Here is an 18,759-nt window from a genome sequence, read left to right on the forward strand (position 1 = left end):
GCATTTAATACTGATAAAAGGAGGCAATTCTTTACACAAAGGGTTGTGGGAGAATGGAGCATGTTGCACACCTCTTTTGTTGAATTCAGATGTTGGCATAATCTCTTGTATTCTGTTTTACTTTCTTATTTTGCACTGAAGGATATTTTTCTATTCCTGAAGCAATGCTACATCCTGTATCAAGTATGTTATGCTTCATATAGTTTCTGACATCTTTTTATAGATTGGGTTGAACACTTTCAAAGCTGTGTTGTTCTTTCACTCAGACAGAAAGAAACAAAAACTATAGTTGTACAGAGGAATGCTCTGCTTAACCAGTGTTTATTTGTCTGTTTTCCTGTAGGGCTATGCTAGTTCAATCCTTTTTCAGTACATTACAGCTGGATACTACAGAAGTCTTATAGCCCCATGGAGAAAAATATTATAGTGATATTACAACATAATATTACATTATTTCACAATAATTGTAGTATACAGTATAATGTTTAATATAGGGGAGAGGTGTACTATACTTAAAACTTAGGATATAGGATTTCGGAGTCTGGTGAAGACAAACATCTAAAGGAGAAATAGTTATTTTTTCTTTTTAAAAAAGTTTATCAAGACCCCCTGCCACATTACAGTGCTGTGCACAAATTCAGTTTGTAGGTCGTCTGGACCTGGGCTTTTGATAAGGTGTACCCATTGTCCATGCCTTGCAGTGTCAGGCAGTTTATCACAAGTGCTGCAGCATGACAAACATCACCTTCTCTCACAATCATACACACTGATGTGTGTCAAGGCATTTTTTATATTTGATATTTTCAAATAATCTTGTGCAGGACTGCACTTCTCTCTAAAACTGCCAGTTGGTGCAGTGAATCCTCAAAGTACCACAGCTACATGCCAAAACAGCTGCAGTGCACAGCCACGCGAATACCAATATCAGATACCCAGACTACCAGAACGATGTATTGCTGGTTCAGTGGTAGAATTCTTGACAGAATAATAAAGACTCTATAAAAATAAATATAATAATTAACTTGTGTTCTTCACCTTCATTTTTATATACCACAGTAGGTTAAACATTTATTAATATTAATAATAAATGAAGTTCTGTCTAAATGATAAATACATGGAAATAGCATTTGAATAAAAATAATTGATTAACTGAGTTATTGGTTGGAATAATTTAATTAAATATACCAAAATTTCATTTAATTTAACACCAAAGCTTATTTGTAGTCATTTGTAATAGCTAAAAGAGCAGGGCACAGTCATTTTCCACCAACTTGGTTTTTGAACTGTAAATTATTCCTTCTTACTTCCAGGAGCTCGGGTTCAAATCCCACCTCTGGCTATCAACAATCATCTTTTTAATGTTTTTTTTCAAAGCATAACTACACTTAATTAAAAGTGTCTGAGACAGAGAGAATAGGGAAGTGAGTGAGAGAGACAGCACTTTTAAAGCATTAAAGGATTTTGAATCTGTGGGAAATGGTACCTCAGTGAGCTAAAATACTGACTTAAAGGTCTCATGCTTCCAGGAGCACATCATTCCCCTGACTCATATTCTTTACATTATGTATGCATTACTTCACGAAAAGAAAGAACAAACTGTCTTTTTATGTTTATTTGGTTTCCTCCTATCACTTAGATGTATGTAACAAAAACAGGGATGATGGGTATGGGGTGAGGGGGAGGTGAGGTGTTGCCGATTTAAGGAGATAACAGGTTGCATGATGAGCCATTGTTAAGGAACCTTATGAAATCTGCTTATCAAACCTGCAATAAAACTGAAGGGATGGTGTTGTGGGAAATCCTTCATCCAGGGAGCAGGACACAGTCTTTGTGGATTCAGTTGTTTTATTGAGCTCAATAATGACATCAACGCACGTTGGGTCTGCCCCGCAGGACAAACAAACCGCAAGGGTTTCCCAGCTCTTATATACAGATGCAGCCATTCAAAATGCGCGGGCGATACCGCATTATTTTCCGGTACGCTGTACGCAGTCTACCGCGAGTTACCGGTAAATACCGCTAGCAAAATAATAGTATCCGGAATTTCCGCAAGGTGGAGCTAATAAAGCTCTACCTCTCATGTTTGAGCTGTAGCCATCAAAGTCTTTAACGAAGATATTACTAATAGTATTAATAATAAATGACCTTGGACAAGCTGTAAACTCAAAGTATTGCCCTGGTCCACATTCTTTTTTTCATTGACCGTCTTTGTAAAAGTAACACCACAGCATTTCGCAATCACGCATTTTTTTCCAATCATGCAAAGTACAGTAATTTTGGAGAATTGATTCACCATGCCTTTCACATGCTCATAAAAGAGATTGATTTAGGAACATAAACATATTACCGTATGCAAACTGTACTGTATACAGTATGTATATGTATATTTAATGTCTTAACTGTGCCCGTTTAAGTATTGAATATTTATATGGAATTTTACCACTGAAGGGAAATCTTAGTGCCTGAGCATAAAAAGAAGAGGAGCATACTGCAACGCGTGTGAAGGCCATAAACGATATTAATTTTGGAACATAAACATACAGTATATGGCTGGTCTCGGTACTTTAAAGAAAACATACACGAAACATGGTTTCATTATGACCAGAATCGGTCTTGAGATATTTTTAACTTGATTTACAGTATTTGAGAGGTATGTCTTGACACCGATACTACGTAAATACTGCTCACGTACTGTATATGTTTCTAGGTTTATATTATGCATTTCATACTGTCAAATTACTTTTGAGCAACTGATAAGAAGCGCGAAACGGTATGCCCAGGGCGTTTTAGTTTCGTTTTGTGCGGGGACTGCTTTAACTATATTGCCGTGGATTGATTAGGGATATCAAGTACATACAAGTCATTTTTTAAATGTTGTAGTTCGTCTTGTAAAAATGTTACGAGAACATCATCTGTCAACAATTACACAGGTTCTGTTTCCATATTGCGGATTTTGGTTACGTAATATTATTTTCTAATTTCACGTTGTGAATATATGATTTGGGCAAACAGAGCCGCAAAGAAGTACATTATGGGTTGTTGTTTTTTTTTGCAGTTTTATCTAGAACAAGCGATGCTTAAACCTTTGTCTGATTCTTGTGAAACTATCCACACGACAGTTACCTACAGTAGGAGTTGACTTCAGTGATGTCAGTGATGGGATGTTTCTAAAAATCCATCCTCTGTAAAATGTCTTCTCTAGTTGTCCTGCATATGTATTCGCTAATGAAGCTGTGTGTTCTGAGCCTGGTTCTCTACATTTCTGTATGAACCAGCTTAGAGGGCTAAAGACAGCTTGTGTTTAAATTGAGTGTAAGGTAATTTATGCTTCTAAAACTTATCATTCATCTTTAAATAAACTTTATTCTATATAGAGTTTTAAGTGAATAGGTAATTAGATTGCTCATAAACCTAATCGCTTTTTCTACATAAACACAGCGTGATTGCTCTCTGAAAATGCTTTTCCTTTATATTTAGGCTCAGATTTCAACTATAGATCGTATTATTATAAACTTTCTTGGAAAAATGTCTTTTATGTAAACCATGTTTGCTATAAATTCATTTAGGGCTAAAATACGTTCATTGTCTTCCAATCGAGTCGAGTTGACATTGGAAGCTTGCCACGCCCGGACTGTTACACCAACGTATTAGCATGTTAAAGCGATTACATTGAGGAGCCTAGCTTTTTAACTAGTAAGTACTGTACTTCCTACTTTGAAAATACCTGTGAAACCGGTTTAATTCATCACAGCCAGCACTCCCGCAGAGAGAGGGGTTGTACTCGTGAATGTCCGATGACATACAAGTGGAAAGATTACAGATTTTAATCGTCTTTTTTCTGAACCAGGGAAAATCTGAATGCTGAATGAATAAAAGCATTTTATTAAAAACGCGTTTGCGTTTGTGTGGTATTTACTTTGGTCCCTTTTAACTGTTTTTCGATCTACTGTATTGCTTTGAGATGCCACTTTTAAAGGTGATATGTAAAATAAAGTTTTTTATTATTGTTATAGAGAAACATGATCAGATTTTCCCTGGTTCAGAAAAAAAGATCTAAAGTGCTACACCTTACTTTCTTAATTCGATGTATTTAAAGCAGTGAACTACTGTAGGTGTAACATAACATTCAGAAATACAATCGAGAATAGTTTTGTGGTGTTTGTTTAGATGAAACGTTCCTAAAACGTATAACGTAACAAAATTAAAGACGATTAAAATCTGTAATCTTTCCACTTGTACTGTATGTCATCGGAAAGTTTCTGCTTTGTGTAAGGATGGTATTAAAAAGTAATCTTAAGTGGTGAGAAAGCTGTGCTCAATGTATTTAAGGGACTTAAAAGTAAAAGGAGATGCTTCATATTGCTTGACTAATTTTAAAAACTAAGTTATAAATGCAGACGCTCCCTCGGTGCCGCGCCGGGTGTAAATATCAAAATATACACGAATATAATCATATCGTTATTAAATTCTTTAGATACGCGATTCCATATTATATTAGCAGCAAAAACTTAAAACTACCACTTTTTCACATGCTATTTCACATGTCAGTTAAATACTTCTGACTGGCTGACACCCTTCTGAAGTGGTTCCATAAGATCTGGTATACGGAAAAGAAAGCGTTGATAAAAAGGCCTGGATTCTCATGTATCTCAAAGGAACAGCTGTTACACCCAGGTTTTACGCTCTCTCTTTGTTGAATGAATGAAAGCATTTTATTAAAAACGCGTTTGCGTTTGTCTGGGTATTTACTTTGTAATCTGTCGTTTCCATCTACTGTATTGTTTTGAGATGCCACTTTTAAAGGTGATATGTAAAATAAAGTTTTTTATTATTGTTATAGAGAAACATGATCAGATTTTCCCTGGTTCAGAGAAAAGACGATTAAAATCTGTAATCTTTGCACTTGTACAGTATGTCATCTGAAAATACAATCAGTTTCTGCTTTGTGTAAGGATGGTGTCAAAAAGTAATCTAAGTGGTGAAAAAGCTGTGCTCCTCAAAGCGCTTTACAGGATAAAAACAATAACAACAATAGTGGCTGGGCAAACGATTTTTTTTTATAGAAATACAAAATGAGATACTGTATAATGATGTGCATGAACAAAGTTATACTGCTATTTTCCTTAGATACGCAATTAAAAAAAATAAATTTTTTGAATCCCCGGCGGAACACATTCCATAAGAATCAGCGCTTTTATACAGTATATCGCCTTTAAACACATATATTTAAACACGCGTTTACAATTTAAATTAAAACGCGATTCAAATCAATATAAATGTTTATTTTGTAACGCATAGGTGACTATTCATTGTTATTAAAAAGACTTAAATCCGATCATGTTGTGATATTTAGAAATATAAATTTGGTGCGAGTGAGGTTTTATTTAATCTCTGACCAAGGGAAACGTTTCATATTTCATTTCGTTAGATACGCGATTCCATATTATATTCCCTTTTAATCAAATTCTAAAAGTATGCTTGTTGACTCCGGTATCTCTTTAGTTAAAGACTTCGATACTTAAAATGTTTAGGGAGAAATGGAATACTGGTGTGTATTTTTTCTTTAAAGTACCGAGACCAGCCATATACTGTATGTTTATGTTCCAAATTAATATCGTTTATGGCCTTCACACGTGTTACAGTATGCTCCTATTCTTTTTATGCTCAGCTACTAAGATTTCCCTTCAGTGGTAAAATTCAATATCTACAACGGGCACAGCAAAGACGTTTACTGTAAGTCTTTCTACGACAGACCAACGGACCACGAGTGCCCCTGTCGGTCAACCAATCACGTACTGCGGTGCCGCGCGTCATCTTGCGTCACAATGCGCGACGCCACCTGCAGTACGCGTCTGTAACGCGCACTTTGAATGGCTGCATCTGTACAGTATGATCTCAGGAAGTTGTTTTGCTTCACAGCTTCATGTGTATTCGTCTTGCCCTTTGATATGTAGCATGAGTTGACTGGTTAGTCCTGTCTCAAGTCCTGTCCTTTGATGTGTTGCTGTCCTTTGATATGTAGCATGAGATGACCGGTTGGTTCTGTCTCAAGTCCTGTCCTTTGATGTGTAGCTGTAATTGTTGGAGCTGCTTAAGATATGTTAAGACAGCCGACACATTACACAATGTGCTTGAATTAAATTGTTGTGTTGAATACAGATAAATGATATATATATTTTCCATCAATAATATATATAAGTATGTTTTATGTTCTACTTCAGATGGGTCATTTTCTGCAGGGGCTGGGGGAGGGCTTATACTTATAGTTTGTAATAGCTTAAAGGCCCCTCTACAGGGTGGATATTAGACAACTGCAATTCTCGCCCTGTCGTGTATTTGGCTTTTGCCTTTTGCATGGCTGAGTGCTATGTTGACATGAGATTTAGCTTTCCTGTAGTCCAACAATGTCTCCTCCTGGTTTTGCGTAGGGCCCAAATCCAAGGAAAAGGCAGCCAAAGTAAATACAGTCTTCAGCTTGATCCGATCACAGTTATTTTATGAAAAAAGCAAACAGGGCTGTTTGCCACATAATCTGTTAGCAGAGTTTCTGCAGGCACTGAATCTCACAGTCACAACAAATAATATCCACTCTAGTGGCTACGAATTGAGCCAAGATACACTTTCTTTCAGTGTTGCATTGTAATAATGACGATAACTTTGGAGATATCGCTACGTTTTGGTTGAAATCATTTTCTGTCTACCCAAAATTAGCTGAGCAAACTCTGAGCGTCCTCATCCCATTTTCACTTGCCTATTTGTGTGAGGCTGGATTTTCTGCCCTTTTGAGAATCAAAAATAAGCACCAAAACACACTTGATATCAAAAGTGACTCACGTTGCCCTCTTTTTTGTACAGTGTTGAGAATTTCAAAACTTATGGCAAATGTGCTGCACAAGAGAACACGTTGATGATTAATAATTGCTTACACTTATATAACGCTTTTCTAGACACTCCACTCAAAGCGCTTTACAGGTAATGGGGATCCCCTCCTCCACCACCAATGTGCAGCTCTCAGTGGGGAGGAAAGCAGAGTAATGAAGCCAATTCATAGATGGGGATAATTAGGAGGCCATGATTGGTAAGGGCCAATGGGAAATTTGGCCAGGACACCGGGGTTACACCCCTACTCTTTTAGAGAGGCCCCCTGGGATTTTTAATGACCACAGAGAGTCAGGACCTCGGTTTTACCGTCATCCAAAGGACGGTGCCTACTTACAGTATAGTGTCCCCGTCACTATGCTGGAGCATTAGGACTCACACGGAACGCAGGGTGAGCGCCCCCTGCTGGCCCCACTAACACCTCTTCCAGCAGCAACCTTAGTTTTTCCCAGGAGGTCTCCCATCCAGGTACTGACCAGGCTCACACCTGCTGAGCTTCAGTGGGCTGCCAGTTGTGAGTTGCAGAGTGATATGGCTGCTGGCTAATAATGTTGGAGGTGACCTTTTAAATTATATAAACTGAAGTTTAAAAGGGAATTGGGATCCGACTACCTTTATTCTGTTTAACTATTTTTAAGGTAAAAAATGTTTTTCTTTTTCTTTTCTTTTTCATTATTATTTTCTTTCATTATTTCAAATAATTTCTTTTTTTTCTTTCAATGTGTTTCTTTCATGTAAATTCACAAATAACAACTGAAGTAAAATAATTTAAAGAATGTTTACATAAAATAATGTATTATATACTGAGGGGGAGCTTTAGTGTTGTGTTAACTGAAGGGGGACATTGTGTTTCAAGGCTGAGAACCACTGTTGCAGATCATTCCCATGCAGCTCAGTGAAAGTAGCACAAGATTGTGGCTCGGGGATTATAGAAACATTAAAGCTCTTTAAGACGTTCTCAAAATATGACAAATTACGGTGAGAAATAAGGGGGCGTGTGTGGAATGCTCTTCTTCAGTGTGTGCATTATGCTTCACTTGAGCTTCAGGTCCGCCTCACTCTCGTTGTAAAACGGGAGCCACCAGTGTAACTAATCTAAATTCTGCCAGGCAAATTGTACTGCTGCACAGTGCACCTAACGTACTGTATGGCGAACACTATTCTTGATGCACATTCTGAATGGCTGCATCTGCAGTTTATGTAAGTTTTGTCTAATAAAGTCTCCCTACAGATACAGCTCTTACTAAACTACAGATGCAACTATTCAGAATGTGTGACAAAACTACTGTTCACCTTATTACCATAGTGTCTGCTACGAAGACCAAACTGCACACTTCCCCGTAGCATTTCAGATCTCTTTTTAATATAATTTCACAGCTAAACACAAACATCACAGAACACTTGCGTGTCAAATTCAGATCTAGTTATGACATCAGTAAAACTCACAAGAAAGTGAATTAGGACCTTCCCTTCATTACTTAAATGCTGTATAACTTTAAAAGGAAAGAAAGATTTATATTGTGAACAATATTTTAAATAATAATTAATAAAACTAATCATTTCTTTCAGGATGTTTCAGACTTTAACTTTAGCAGATTTTCTAACAATGAACTATGATTTAGATTTTTGTAATAGCTGGCAATGTTAAGTGACATAGCCTAACCTGCAAAGCAATGTGTTTTCACTTATAACTAGCATACACATCATTAAAGAGATACTCACTGCTCCTCTCACACGATCTTGACCCCCGTTGTCCAGTGTAAAGGTGTCACTTGTGTCATTGGTGCCGATCAGGGTGATACAAACATTGTCATTGGTTCCAGCAGAAGCTATGTCACCTGTGGTCACAGACACTTTACAAGTAAATGTGGCCATAGTTATTATTAGTTTTCCAGCGTATAGAGAGTATGGGCTACTTGTTTCAGCAGAACAAGAACTGTCAAGTCTCAAGTGTGTACTGTAACTCTTCAGTACAAGACGGAATTTAAGTACAGCTTCACCTGAATCCTCCCACTTTCTCCCCGCCCTCCACCCAACTGTCAAACACAAAATATTAAGCAGCGTTTGTGTCACACTCTTCTGTGTATTGGCAGGGATTTACAGTACATTTCACTCATTTATTCACTTCCAGCTGAATAACAACCTTTTGTCTCTGAAACCCACTGCTACTTCAGTGCATAAGGGTAGATAAAATAATAATAATTACTAATATTAATTTCTTACACTTATATAGCGCTTTTCTGGATACTCCACTCAAAGCGCTCCACCACTCCCCTCCACCACCACCAATGTGCAGCCCCACCTGGATGATGTGACAGACGCCGTAGTGCACCAGTACACTCCCCACACACCAGCTATCAGCAGGGAGGAGAACAGAGTGATGACACCAATTTATAGATGGGGATTATTAGGAGGCCATGATTGGTAAAGGCCGGGGGAAATTTGGCCAGGACGCCGGGGTTACACCCCTACTCTTTTCGAGAAACGCCCTGGGAATTTTATTGACCACAGAGAGTCAGGACCTCAGTTATTTACAGTATAGTGTCCCCGTCACTATACTGGGGCATTAGGACCCACACAGACCGCAGGGCGAGCGCCCCCTACTGGCCCCACTAACACCTCTTCCAGCGCAAACCTAAGCTTTCCCAGGAGGTCTCCCATCCAGGTACTGTCCAGGCTCACACCTGCTGAGCTTCAGGGGGCTCATTGCTAGACTTCCAAACAGTAATTTTACAGGATTGTAGAGTTGATGGGAAGTTGTGTCTGAACAAAAATTAGACTAATAGGTTGGGGAACTCTGAAAGCACAGTTCTTAAACCTGAATGCTAGCTCATGTAAAAATGTGGGCATATTCAGGACAAGATGCTGGGACACTTGGCTGGGCTGCCATGTTGAGCATGTTGTTCAAATTGAACAGTTTCTTCTCTGGACCCTTTTGGCAGTTTGAAAATCCAGTCTATACCTTGCTAAATGGGGCTTTGCAAACGTGACCCTTAAAGCTAGCTGCTATTTTCAGAATCTCTTTGGGCACCTGACTTAATATTCTGTATTCTGTAAAGTAACTAATGTGTGTCAATACTGTATAGAGAAGATGAAAAAGAGCACCTATATAAAGCACAATAACCATCCAGCTGCCATTTTGTTCTCAGAATGCAATACTGGACTTGAGACTTGGTGTGTTTCTTCAAGCTGAAGGGTACTAGAGATTTATTCTTCACATGTTACAGTAATACATTACAAAATCTCCATCCCCATATATCGATAAGCAAGTTGAAGCAAATGTCTGTTAACCATAACATTATAAGATTGTATCACTCATTTTTAACACACAGAACACAGTATGTCAGGGTCAATAAAACTCTTTCCATTAGCACAGGTGCCCCTCGGGGCTGTGTGAGCTCACCATTTCTGTTCACACTTTGATTGTACAAGCAGTTGTCAAAGCAACTTCATTTTCAAATTCTCCGATGATACAGCTGTGCTTGGCTTAATGCAAAGAGGTAGCAGCTCATCTGTATACATGTCAGAAATCCAAAGGTTTGTGCAATGGCGTGACAACAATAGCCTAATTTTGAATGTTAATAAAACAAAAGAAATAGTTTTTGATCCCAGAGCAGTTGGTGATCACTCACAGGTAGTACTCCACAACAAATTTATCACTCAGGTCAATTCATATACTGTAAGTACTAAGGAGTACACATAGACAGCAACCTGTGCTGGACTACTCATGTTGGGAGGGTTTGCTCCAAAGTTCAGCAGCGCTTATATTTCTTGCGAAGACTAAGAGTGTTTGGGGTTCGACAGATAATAATGCTACTCTTTTACCATACTGTAATCGAGAGCATTATCAGATATGGCATAACAGTGTGGTTTGGTAATTTACCAGTTCAATTAAGATCGCAAATTACCCGTCTCATCCAAACAGCTCTGAAGGTCATGGGAGTGAAACAGCACCCCTCCCTGCAGACAATCTTTGAAAAATCCCTAATCAAACAGGCAGGAAAAAATCCTTCCCACATCCTCAATTCAGAAGACCAACGTCTTCCTTCTGGCAAATGTTTTTAGGGTTCCCAAATGTAAGTCAAACAGATACAAACGTTCCTGTGTCCCACTGTCTATTAAAGCTGTCAATGCAAATGGCAAGGATAAACACAATTTTGACTCTTACCGCCCACTTGAGTGCGATATGTTTTGTAATGTGTTATAAATGTTATATGTTGTTATGTGTTATACATGTGCAACAGAGTGATATGCAATGTTTGTTTGGTTGTTTGTTTTTCTGCATTATATTTAAATGTACAGAAGTGCTGTGTGTCCACTGAAAACTTCCCTCTGGGGACAATAAATCTGGCCTTGTCTAGTCTTGAATGGTCGTTGTGTAATGAAGATGGATGTTAACCCTCTTCAGGAGTCTGGGAAAGAAACGGATTCCAGACCTGCTCTGGGAAACCTCATTCATTCATTTCCTGCAGGCAAGGTTTTCGTCTGGATGAGGAGAATCCTATGCTGTGTGTGTACTGCGGTTTGTTTCTTTTGGTCAAGGCGGGTGAGTTCAGACATATGTTTTTGTGTGAGAAATGCATTCTTATTAAGGAGCTTCCCCAACAAAATCTCTGAGCTAGAGGAGAGGATAAAAAATTTGCAGGATATCAGTCGGAAGAACTTGACTGCGTTATTAAAAAGTGTCTCTCGCTCAGTCAGTGTTTGTTGCCGTGCTGTACCACACACAGCCCTCAGTGATAGCTGAATGACTGATACACTGCTGTGGATTCAGCTCAGCACTGCTCTAGTCTCCCTGGAAGCAAAACATCCAAACAGGTTTGCCATCTTTGCAGATAACTCTCTCTGGGACTGCTGTGTCTGAACTAGTCCCTGGTATTTTAATCATTGGCAACTCTATCATGCGTGACATTATGGTGAAAAATGAACAGAGGAATGTTTTCCTGGAGCCAAAGTTAAAGATATTGAAGTCCAGTTGGACAGTATGCTCACATTACATAATGTATCTACAGTTATTATTTGTTGCAGCACAAAGGCACTATATTGCAGGATTGGGAAACAAGGGAGCAGCATTTCCTGCATTTGTGCATCAGACTGAAGCTGTTGGGAAAGAAATGTATCTTTTTTGTATCCTATTCCAGACTTTAATCATGGATGTGAGAAATTTAGCAGTTTTCTCTATTTCCAAACCTGGCTGAATGGACATGTATACTGTACTTTGTTAATAGTGCATTTAGACTGTGGCTTTGTCTTCTTTTGGTATTTGTAGGCATTATAGTGGTTTTGAATACTTGGTAGTAGTCTGGGGATTTTCTGGGAGATATGCCATATTTGTAAATAGTATTATTTGTATGTTGTACATTTTAGGCTGCGTGTTGTTGATCATTTTGGATTGTCATTATCATTGTTAATAAAAATTAGTTTAGCGTGCCAAAGCAGAAAGAAAGCAGGTGGCTTTAATTACTGTACACCAAAGGCTCACATATATTCTTGGCAAAGATCTTTACAATTTGGGGTTGTAATTATTTAACTATTGATTAATCTGTTTGGTCATTTTCTGATATTTCTCTAGTTTTCCAACATCTGTTTGTAATGAGGTTCTTTTTCATAGTGTAGCAAACAAAACCAAAGATCTGTAGCAACTTCCTCATTTTAGCTAAGTGGTACATGTTCTCATCCTGTGGTTAGAGTCTAAACAGACGCTCTGGTCAGTTGTGGGTCATTAAGCAATTCTGCCAGCAGTTTACACATCATATTTACAAACACTTGTTTAGGGCAAGCATCATTTTGTAGACCAACACAATTGTGTGCCAGTTCATCTACAGAAAAGTGCAAATACAAAGGCTATCTTCTTATCAGACTTTTGTTTGCCTAAGCATCCCCTTAAGGTGAAAACATTTACAGTGAAGTACTTGGTGGAGCATGTTGTAACTTTTCCTGGAATTTGCTGTTTGACACCGATGACTGACAATGCTCCAGAGCAAACTGGGATTGTGTGATTAGTTAAATTTCCTTTTTTTCTCATGTTTATTTGAAAACAAGTTTTTTTTCGAAACCTGTTAATACAAATTTGAATAATTAAGCTTTAGTGTGTTTATTTAAACTTCATACATCTTCATTAAGTACACATTGAAAGTAGAACTTGATGTTATGTTAAGAGTATGTGACTTTTTGCAGATACTGATTAAGATTAAAGTATTACAGTTAAGTCTTTCATGAAACGTAAATGGGAGACCAGGTGACAAACCAGATGTTGTCAGTTCTCTAAGATGTAATATGAAGAGGGCAAGGAAACTTTCTAAAATTGCTCTTGCATGTGTGATAAAGCTGTTGTTGGCCGATGTAAAGATGGGCTTAAATATTACACAAGAAACAGGGAAGGTGATGTCTACTGTAGATGTCTAGAACCCTTGACTCAAACCCCAGAACCACACAAAGCCATTCTGAATCTGATTACAAAAAAAGTTCAAGGGAAATTGCTCATAATGTCCTAAAACAAAAAAGCACTGCAAAGTATTTTACAACTAAGTATATAAGAGACGTTTAATAACCAATGTTTAGCATGTGTGTATAATTAAATGTTATATATTTGTCACTTATATATTACAGGTACAATGAAAGCTGCTTCATCCTCATCCTCCTCACCTGTTGGCATCTTGGCCACATTTTGCTCTCCACTTTTCTGCATGCAGATTGTGTTTTGTATGCAGGCAATACTTTCAAATGTTGTACTTTGCGTGCTTTCTAACATTCCTTGCTATTTGTGCTGTCCTGTGTCAGAAAGAGTGTGAATTTCTGCCTGCCTGAGTGTGTATCAGTGCTGCAGGTTTTGGACTTTCTCAGCTGATCTCACTACCCCCACCCCTACCCTGCTTTGCCTGAAGAAGGCTATAGACTTTCTTCCCACCCCTGCAGTTCCCTAATAATTCCTCAGCAGTGTAATTTATCTTCCTTAAGTATATTTTCTACATTTGCCAGTTTAAGGAAGGAATTAAACAAATACTGCATGAGATTCAGATATACAGTACTGTACATATTAAAATGTCTCAACCATGCAGTCAGCCTGGACAGCAGCCAATACAGTTGAAAGACAAGTTACACAAAACCTCCCTGTCAGAGCAATCTGTCACCAGTGCAGTCGACACAGCTAGATACTCTGTTAGATCACAGTGAAGTACTGGACCTATTTCAGCTTCTTTTCAAATGTTGGTTCCAGTAGTTTCACTCCCCTGTGTAACTCGAATCAGGAAATGGTGTGGCGGCTCAGATCCATCTTAATCTTTTGTCATGATAAGTTATTTAATGCAGCTTGATTTAAAACAAGTTAGATTTTGCTTCTACTATAATTCTGTGTGCCTTATTCAGCCATGTTGCAGACAGTGAGGCAAAAGGTTTCTGAAGCTTCAGTTGAACCAGTAAGGAGCGCGAAGTAATTATATGCCAATAACACCAACATTTGTTAACTAAGGCAAACTGCTGTTTCAAAGTGCCTTTGCCTATTTGTAGAGGTTTGAATGAACATCCATGTCCAGGCTTTAAAAGAACAAGTCGATGTTAATTCCATGCTGCAAAGTCAATATAAATACAATGTTTCAGCTTTAATAAATTTTTGCTGGCTGATTTATCAACTTAAACTATTAAAGAATGCAGAGATTGAGAGGGATTCTCAAAAATATCAGAATCATATCAGAATTATATAGCTAGCATCTTTTATTAACCAGCTTTGGTTATAAAGCAGTTATTATTATTATTTTTATGTATTTGAACTTTGAAGAATACATACTAAATAATTTATTAGAAGTACACATTTTACAAATATACCATTTTAATTTCAGATGGGAAATTTGATTACAAAACATTTTATAAATCAATTTGCCTAGATTTTGCAGAGGTGAAATAATCAATTACATCTTCATATGATAGTAGTCGACCCACTGCGTGATTGATGCTCATGATGGTAGAGTCCAACACAACAGAAACAGACAAACATCACCAGAGGTGTTACAGGTGATACAAGCATTTTTTTCTTCTTTGAGATAGAGGTTGAAGAGGGGACGAAAGATTTCCTGAGTCCAGTACCATTATACCTTGGGGACACAGAGTCGATTCCCAGATGCGAGAAGTGTAAATTCACAGTGGAGGGGGTGAGTCACACAATCCATAATGCTCTCAGCCTTCTTTAAAATCCTATCTTTTTAGGGTGTATTAGGAGTTATTGGATTTTCCCAATTTCGCCGTCTGTCTTTTCTGTTTTCTCAAAATGTTCCTAAAATGAAAGGGAAAGGTAAATGAAAATGAAAGGTAAGGCAAAAGCAGACTGGGTGAGTGTTGAAGTGTGGAGGAGTGCGATCCCCCAGAGGGACAGGCACAGTGATTCGTGATTGCAGATGGTTTCCTTTGTCCTATGGAACAGGTGTGTGTGGGTTATAGAATGCAGGTAGTGAGTGAAGGTGCTTTCTCAGGAATACAATCTATTTGGCAGGGATAGTATTGGACTAACAGCTACATTTAAAGAGGGAACAAAATGACTAAATTTTTTTAGACAGTGTATCCCAGGGGTGTAGTCATGGGTGGGCCCTGGCCCACCCTGATTGATCCTAGGCCTACCCAATCAGTTCAAAGTCATTTAAGATTTTTTTTGTGTGATTTCTTGTTTGCGTTACATGATTTGCTTTTTTATGTTACGTAATTTGATTTTAATTTGCTATTGGCTCGCTGTATCTTTTGTGACCTATAAGAAAATTGCAGTGGGGCGGTGCATGCGTGGCCTTAGCCTAATTGGCTATTGTCGTTGTCAGACACTCTTAGAGCTATCTAGCGCTAGGCTTTTGGTTCGTTAGCCAAAATGTCAAAACAAATGAATATATCTACAGTTTTCAAAAAGCTACGTTTAGATAACCAGCCCAGCCCCAGAACAGATAAGACACATAAGATGCTACAGGCAGCTGTGGAGACGATGGGGGCTAATACTGCAGCCATAGTTTCTTCATCCGAGGCAAGTCTACGGCGACAGGACCACCAACAGATTTGTCTGCCGTTGACGAACCAGCCACTCAACCCAGGTTGCAGTCATTCCCAGCAATGGCAGCAGCAGGAAAGGCACACTGTTTTTCTATCAAGTGGTATGAACAATTTAAATGGCTAGAATACAATATAGCTAAGGATGTGGTGTACTGCAAAGCCTGCAGACACGTACCAGAGATGCATACCGAGTTAGTGTTCAGTAGAGAAGGATTTAAAAACTGGAATTTGTTTAGACAGGCTTGTTCAAAACATGAGAACAGTGTTTAGCAAGTCAGAGGCACACCAGGTGAGCCGTGCTCCGGGCGGCCGTGGGACAGTGCTAATTCAGCTGCAGGGGGATCTAACGTTTAATTTATAGAGAGGAATCGCCAGAATGTGGAAGTTGTTTTGGATATTGTCCTGCTGTGCGCAAAGCAGGATATTCCACTTTGAGGGCACAGGGAAACTGAAGAGTCATGTCACAAAGGGAATTTTATAGAAATGTTCAACCTTATTGCAAAAAAGTACAGATGCAGCCATTCAAAATGGGTGGGGTATTTTGCGGCATACCCCGGTGGGAGTGTCGCGGTATCACGCGGTTAATCGCGTCATTTGACGTCATGCTGGAAACTATCCGGCGTCACCTTGTAAAACCGCCAGGGGGAGCTTAACCTCTCATGTACAGCATTTGAGCTTTTAATTTTGAACAGTGTATTACAGCATGTTAATCATCAGTCATTAAAATGTTGGTATATTTTATGAAAGCAAGATTGCTCAGTTGGACAAAAGTACACAACCTACCTTTATCAGAAATATGTATGCATCAAAGCCTTTACCGAAGATATTACTAATAGTATTAATAATGAATGACTTTGGACAAGCTGTATACTCAAAGTATAATTTCTTTAGCACATTTGTACAAGCACTTGGAATCTGTCCAAGCCATACTTTGTCAGGCATTTTGTTTTACTTCAACGGGCATAAAAACTCCCTTGCTTTTAACAGGGCGTTTCATAATTTCTAACTATGAAAATGATTTAAAATGCGACACTTATCATTCAACTAGAGCTCAAAATATCACAAGGATCCTCAAGAGCACAGCAAAGACTGTATTAAAAGATACTTGTATGAGATACATGAGAATCCAGGCTTTTTTATCAACGCTTTCTTTTCCGTATACCAGATATTATGGAAACACTTCAGAAGGGTGTCAGCCAGTCAGATTCCAGGAATCAGTACTTTAAAGGAAAAGTACACACCGGTATTCCATTTCTCCCTAACGATTTTAAGCATCGAAGTATTTAACTAGCATGTGAAATAGCATGTGAAAAAGTGGTAGTTTTAAGCTTTTCTGCTAATATAATATGGAATCGCGTATCTAAAGAATTTAATAACGATATGATTATATTCGTGTACTGCGACAGGGCTGTGTAGGGCTGTTTTGCCTCTCTCTTCATGCGACTTCCCTTGTAGCCCACTGGTCTACGTGCCCGATTACCAACTCACGGGTTGTGTGTTCAAATCCAGCTGGTGCTGGACTTTTCTTTTAACAAACATTTCTTCGAAAAAATAGAATAGCAATGTTATGGACAATCAATTGACTTTTATATTTCAAAATATCACAACATGATCGATTCTAAGTCATTTTTGATAACAATGAATAGTCACCTTCTTCCCTTCTGACAACGGTCCCTGCTTCTGCTTCCTGCTTCTATTGTGTGTGTGTGTGTGGGGGGGGGGGGATCCCTTCAGATCTCCCTTCAGATTTAAAAGGTTATTAATCATATCTTCGGTGTCGCATCTTACCAGTGCCGCTGATCTTTTGCTGCCTGGGTGGGTCAGCTATCACAAAGCTTTAGAGAACCTAACATTTCTATTATCAACAAATTGTAAATTTGTAATAGAGTACATTTTTATAGAGAAATGGAGGCTGGACAGTATGCGTTACAATATAAACATTTATATTGATTTAAATAGTGTTTTGATTTAAATCGCAAACGCGTGTTTAATTATATGTGTTTTTTTAATCATAATCAGACTAATGCAACATAAATTGATACAGTATCTTTGTCTTATAAGTATCTTAATAAACTTTCAGCATAGCTTTCTACCCGTGTAGATTTATTTTTCTTGGGATTTTGGGATCAAACGTGGAAGGATTAGATTGTAATCGTTTTTATTTTTTAAAATACGTTTTAGAAAAGTGTAATCTATACCTGCCCAGACTGTGCGCCTTCCTAAACCCCACCCTGACCACTTTCACTCCTGTCCTGCTCTTCCCCGCGCACCCCAGCCGGGCGCTCTTCGGCCTCTGCCCGGGACGAATGTATATTTTGATATTTACACCCGGCGCGGCACCGAGGGAGCGTCTGCAGTTATAACTTAGTTTTTAAAATTAGTCAAGCAATATGAAGCATCTCCTTTTACTTTTAAGTCCCTTAAATACATTGAGCAAAGCTTTCTCACCACTTAAGATTACTTTTTGATACCATCCTTACACAAAGCAGAAACTTCTTGTATTTTCCGATGACATACAGTACAAGTGGAAAGATTACAGATTTTAATCGTCTTTAATTTTGTTACGTTATACGTTTTAGGAACGTTTCATCTAAACAAACACCACAAAACTATTCTCGATTGTTTTTCTGAATGTTATGTTACACCTACAGTAGTTCACTGCTTTAAATACATCGAATTAAGAAAGTAAGGTGTAGCACTTTAGATCTTTTTTTCTGAACCAGGGAAAATGTGATCATGTTTCTCTATAACAATAATAAAAAATTTTATTTTATATATCACCTTTAAAAGTGGCATCTCAAAGCAATACAGTAGATCGAAAAACAGTTAAAAGGGACCAAAGTAAATACCAGACAAACG

At 38.2% G+C, this 18,759-nt stretch overlaps 1 pseudogene across 1 annotated transcript in view; it reads right to left on the reverse strand.

Moving 5' to 3' along the window:
* Positions 1–8,831, reverse strand: part of LOC148810269 (polyunsaturated fatty acid lipoxygenase ALOX8-like) — a 35,440-nt pseudogene extending 26,609 nt beyond the window's left edge. The window contains exon 1 of the transcript XR_016086794.1: positions 8,602–8,831. The product of XR_016086794.1 is annotated as a polyunsaturated fatty acid lipoxygenase ALOX8-like (transcript). The remainder of the gene's footprint in view (positions 1–8,601) is intronic.
* Positions 8,832–18,759: the final 9,928 nt, after the last annotated feature.

This window comes from Atractosteus spatula, unplaced genomic scaffold, assembly GCF_055471065.1.
Source record: "Atractosteus spatula isolate fAtrSpa1 unplaced genomic scaffold, fAtrSpa1.hap1 Scaffold_1, whole genome shotgun sequence".
Taxonomy (NCBI): Eukaryota; Metazoa; Chordata; class Actinopteri; order Semionotiformes; family Lepisosteidae; genus Atractosteus; species Atractosteus spatula.